Consider the following 6,246-nt stretch of genomic DNA (forward strand, 5'->3'; position numbering starts at 1 on the left):
AGGTTACCATAGAATGTGCAGAAGTGCATTTTATCAATCTCGTGCACACTGATGCAGACGATCTTGTCCTCAAATCTGCAGATACATGGTGCAGTTCTGAGAGGCGAGTGGTGCAACAGAGATAGAAAAAAAAATCATATATTACAGGACAGTAAGAAAAACATAATTAAAATAATAAAAATATTTGGGGAAAAACAGCCACATAATAAAATTAATCTGCAGATATTGTGAGCATGTTATTATTAAAAAATCAAAGCAGAGTATCAATGAAAAATATTTTTACATACATATTGTATATTGTGTTTTTTTTTGTGGGGGGTAAAATATGTCAAACATGGATACATAGAGGACAGCGCCAAAAAAGATAGAAGAGTGTATACAAGCTCATAGCTCTATTTGCTTCGCTGTGCTAAGGATTTTTGTTCCATATTGTTCTATATTGTTTTTTAACATGTTTTAAATCATACATTTATCAGCTTAGTTTTTATGCCGTAAAATATAAAATTTAATTTTTAATATATCTGCATATTTCCAAATTATTGTAGCTTTTCTCTTTTGGTATTTGAATGCATTCACATCTACCCATTCCATAAATCATTATAGCCTGCAAGTTCTCCAGTTTTCTGCTAGTCACTCACGCTATCTTTTTGCAAGTTTCTTACAATTTGCTAATAACTAATGTTGCAAATTATTTCTTACTGCTGTTTTGTATTATAACCTTTATACTTGTTTCCAAATATTATATAATACGCCCGCTATTATCTGCAGCTTTTTTACTTCCACTACATCTAGCAGCCTTTAACATCACCGCTGCCATTTTTTGTTAGTCACTAACCTTGCTATTTTTTGCTAGTCACTCATTTTTATGATAGTTACTCACGTTGCTATTTATAATCTGTAAAGTTCCTTATGATTTGTTAGTTACTATATATTGCGATTTATTTCACATAGCCATCTTGTATTATAAATGTAATAATACATCCAATCGTTAGATAATACATTAGTTGCTATCTGCTGCTTTTCTACCGTCAAAACGTATAGTGGCCTTTATCAATATCCGTTTTAAGGACAACATTCCTTTTAGCAATACCAGCGTATTCTATAATATACGTTACACTGCTACCTTTTTATCCACATCAATACCTATTTATATTTCCCAGCATTATTGGGATAATATATTTCTGTCGAAACATTATTGTATACTTTAGCCTCACTACTGAGCGCTCCTTCACTCACACATTTTTTTGGGTAAAATATGTCAGACTCTCTCCTTCCATGAAAACTAGTTGAGAGTTGTGTTCAAAGTTGTTGGTTTTCTATACAACGCATCATGATGCGGAGGGGCTACGGTCCTTTTATCTTCCTTGTTTCTACTTTTGTATTCCCCTGTGTAACCCAAATGTTTTCTTTCATGATTCCGATAGAGCATGCAATTTTATAGCTACTTTCTAATTTATTCCTATTATCAATATTTCTTCATTCTCTTGGTATCTTTACTTGAAAAAGCAAGAATGTAAGCTTACAAGCTGGCCCATCTTTGGTTCAGCACCTGGGTAGCGCTTGCTGATTGGTAGCTAAATGCAGCCACCAATCAGCAAGCACTATCCAGGGTTCTGAACCAAAAATGGGCTGTCTCATAAGTTTACATTTTTTATTTTTTAAATAAAGATAGCAAGAGAATAAAGAAAAATTGATAATAGGAGTAAATTAGAAAGTTGCTTAAAATTGCATACTCTATCTGAATCATGAAAGAAAAAATTTGGGTTCAGTATCCCTTTTATGCTAGATTACAAGTGGCATTCCAATTGTCCTGAGTCACAGTTTGTTTATCAGTCTCCATGACAACTACAGGTCACCTCCGGTTTGCCCGAAATCAGTTTGACACACCGGAACACAATCTGGCTTCACAGGAGGGGGTGAGTTGTTTGTATGTATAAATATGGACTGTTGTACACAGTTTTTCATGTCTGAAGAAGGGGCTCATTACTCCAAAACGTCACATTAAAGCTTTGTATTTTAAAAAGACCAGTGAGTGTCGCCTCCCTCTCAGGTACTTCAGTGTGTGGGGTCTGGAGGACTATTGGAAAAAAAAATATAAAAAAATAAATAAATATATATATATATATACACACTCACCAGCCACTTTATTAGGTACACCTTGCAAGTACCAGATTGGACCCCCTTTTGCCTTCAGAATTGCCTTAATTCTTCAGATTCAACAAGGTGTTGGAAACTTCCCTGAGATTTTGGTCCATATTGACATGATAGCATCACGCAGTTGCTGCAGATTTGGCGGGTGCATATCTGTTATGCGAATCTCCTATTCCACCACATACCAAAGGTGACCTATTGGATTGAGATCTGGTGACCGTGGAGGCCATTGGGGTACAGTGAACTCATTGTCATATTCAAGAAACCAGTTCAAGATGATTTGAGCTTTGTGAAATAGTGCATTTTCCTGCTAAAAGTAGTCATCAAAAGATGGGTACACTGTAGTCATAAAGGGATGGACATGGTCAGCAACAATACTCAGGTAGGCCGTAGGGTTGCACCGATACCATTTTTTTAAGACCGAACACAAGTACCAATACATTTTTCCAAATACTTGCCGATACCAATTACCGATACTTTTTTTAATGTCATGTGACAATTTCTCAAGCACTATACAGACTAATGATTTAAGATAGCTTCTTTATAATTATAAAAAAGACATGAAATAATAAAACAGTTTTATTTGCTTGATGTCACAAAGTTGTAAAAACTTGAAGAAATTTCACAGAACATGTTTATAAATAAAAATATTACAATAAAATGTATTAATAGTAACAATACATAACAAATGTAAAATCACAACCAACCAAAAGTGCAATACAGTAAAAAATATAACAGTGCACTGTTTAATTATGGGGAACAACACTATGGGATAGATTATATTGACTGGTAAGCTTTACCAATGCTCTCATTACATGTCCAACTCCATTGACATCTATGGAGTTGGAAATGTGAACAGAGCATTGGTAAAGCTTACCAATCAAATGTAATCTAAATCTAGTACTATAATTGTAATGAGTGTTCATAGGAATTAACTTAATATGTCCTATGAACACTCTTTGTGCAATTCTATAAGCTAAAGATGTTCCTCAGAGTATAGTATGTTTTGAGCATAATTGTGCAAGATGAAAACTAGCAGTATAACAGGCAATCTAGCAATTTAAATACATTTTTCAAAACTTAGTGGCAAGTTCTTTTTATTATTTAATCTCAGTTTATTAACTGCCCAGTACTTCAGAGGTTTGTCTGAAAGAGGTACAGTGTTCTCTCCCAGGTAGGCTTCCAGTTGTAAAGTAGCAGCTTTTGGAGCACTGCTCTCAGACGTACAATAATACAAACAACAGCCATTTTTATTGGCAGAACAGAAGTGAACATTTTAAGTTAAGTCTCCACTCAAGATGGCGTATGGGTAAGATCTAAGATCTGAAGGTATCGGTTTAAGTATCGGTGCATTTGCACGAGTACAAGTACTGGTGCCAGTACTTATATAAGGAACAAACTCCTTTAAAGGAACACAAATGCTGTACCTTTAAATGTTATAGTGTCTCACTGAATAAATGTGAATCCTCTATTGGTTAAAAAAAAAGGATTCAATAAGTATTTAGTGAAGTTTAATAAAGGTTAATTCTGTATATTACTTCATATACAATAACTCAAGTTAATGGTGTTAACTTAAAGGTATTATCAGAATCCTAAGTATTCCAGAGTAAGTAAAATTAAAGTATCACTTAGGTATTTGAATAACTTCAACTTAGGAAACAAACTTGTGGTATTCAGTCTTGAATATATGTGTCAGCAAAACCCCAAACTTGATAAACAGTCTTTGTATTAATTAAACAATAAGGACAGCTTCTGAATAAATTGACTTAATTTTTACCTTGCTTGTACTTTTATTTCCGGCTGTAAATGCTGCGGTATCGTGGCTTTTACTTTCAGCAGGAGGCTGTGTTAGTTCGTAGTTTGTTGCCTCTGGAAATAAACTGCTTCGGTAGTCAGGTATGAGCTGTAGCGGAGGCTGTGTGAGAGGAGAGAAAGAGATGTAACTCTTACCGCGGTCCGGTGGCGTCTGACGTCACAGAGGGGAGGAGAATGGAAAGCCGTTGCTCCGGTCCGGTCTGTTTTCTTACTGACAAGGTATTAGGCAAAGTATTGAGAGGAGGGTTTGCCAAACAAATTCCGGATTGTTGAAGTAAGAATGAATCTTTAGATGGGATTTGTAAAATTACAGCAGAATTGTAAGTTGATATTATGTTTCCTTAATAATTGTTTGAGAAGGTATCAATGCTTTGTGGATTAAAAGAAATAACAAATCCTTATTTGAAAGAATTTCGTTTAGTAGGCTTAATTACTTCCAAATGAATTCAGGTAGCTGTAAGAAAATTACTAAGCACTGAGTAAAGGAAGTGGTAAGGATTTAAAGGCGTTGCTACCAATCAGATTGTTTCTAAAACTTAAAGGGACAGTGTGAAATCCTGACATAACCCCCCCTTCAAGACAGCTGTCCCACAGCTGTGGGTCTAGGACGGTCTGTATGTCTGCGATGGAAGACAGAAATTAACCTAGGGGCATTAAGGTTAGAAGCCGGTTCCCAAGTATCATCATCAGGAGAATAGTTCTTCCACCGGATTAAATATTGAAGTTCACCCAAATGATATCTAGAATCCAGTATTGATTGTACTTCATATTCATCAGGGTCCAAGGTCTGTGGTTGAGGAGGTAGGACAGTTGTATCCTGTCTAGTACTCAAAAAGGGTTTTAGAAGAGACACATGGAAGGTGGGATGGACTTTAATACTGTCAGGTAATTGAAGGGTTACAGCGTTGTCATTCACAACCCGTATAATAGGAAAAGGTCCAAGAAATAAGGTTGCCAATTTCTTACTGGGTATCTGTAATCTTAGATTCTTGGTAGATAACCAAACCTTATCTCCGATTTTATAAGGAGGAGGAATTCTTCTACGAAGGTCATAATATGATTTCTGTATGGTTTGTGCTTTTTTGATATTATTATAGATGAAAGAAAAATTGTCAAGAAGGGAATTCTGAAAATCTTCGACAAGGGGGGAATTAGTAATCTCTTGAGAACTTATATTGATTGGTGGATGAAACCCATAATTGGCGTAGAAAGGAGTGAGTTTAGTTGAGGAATTCAAGGAATTATTATAAGCAAACTCAGCCATTGCAATGAATTTCATCCAGTCGTTTTGGTGGTAAGAGCAGAAACACCTTAGATATTGCTCCAACCATTGGTTAAGACGTTCAGCTTGTCCATTGGTTTGAGGGTGGAAAGCAGTGGTGTATCTATGTTCTATGCCTGTTATTTTACAGAGATTTTTCCAAAAATGAGAGGTGAATTGAGAACCCCTGTCGGTTGTTAGAATTGGGGGAATACCATGAAGTTTGACGATATTATTGATAAAAAGATGTGCTGTTTCTGAAGAGGTCGGAAGCTTATGGTACGGGATAAAGTGAGCCATTTTCGAGAAGATGTCAATTACCACGAAAATAGTATTTTGATTGTTAGAATTAGGCAAATCAACTATAAAGTCCATTGACAAATGGTACCAAGGTCTAGTGGGGGTAGGTAATGGCATAAGTAGACCATAAGGAGGTTTCTTTTCTGATTTTGAGGTTGTACAGATCAGACAGCTTTGAACGTGTTCTTGTATAGTCTTCTGCATGTTAGGCCACCAAAAATCCCTTTTTACTAATTCAGTTGTACGTAAAATTCCAGGATGTCCTGCTAGAGGAGTATCGTGGTAAGTCTTAAGAATTTGTGATCTCATTGCTTCTGGAACATAGAGTTTCTCACCATGGTAGTAACTGTCTTCTTTCTTTATAAGTGATGGATGTGGAGGATCTGGTTCTTGACTTGTAAATCTCCTTATATCTTCAAGGAACAGGTTTGTGAAACCAATAAACTGGTCCTTAGGAATGATAGGGTAATTGTTATTAAGGTCTTGAGGTTTGTCTGGTAATCGTGAGAGGGCATCTGCCTTGCCATTTTTATTTGCTGGTCTATATATGATATTAAAATTGAACCTAGAGAAATAAAGGCTCCAACGAACTTGTCTTGCAGATAGTGTTTTATTGCATTGCAAATACTGAAGATTTTTGTGGTCAGTATAGACTGTAACAGGGTAAGTAGTGCCCTCCAACAGATGTCTCCAATGCTCAAAGGCTTGTTTAATAGCTA

The sequence above is a fragment of the Bombina bombina genome, chromosome 1 (assembly GCF_027579735.1).
Source record: "Bombina bombina isolate aBomBom1 chromosome 1, aBomBom1.pri, whole genome shotgun sequence".
NCBI classification, from domain to species: Eukaryota; Metazoa; Chordata; class Amphibia; order Anura; family Bombinatoridae; genus Bombina; species Bombina bombina.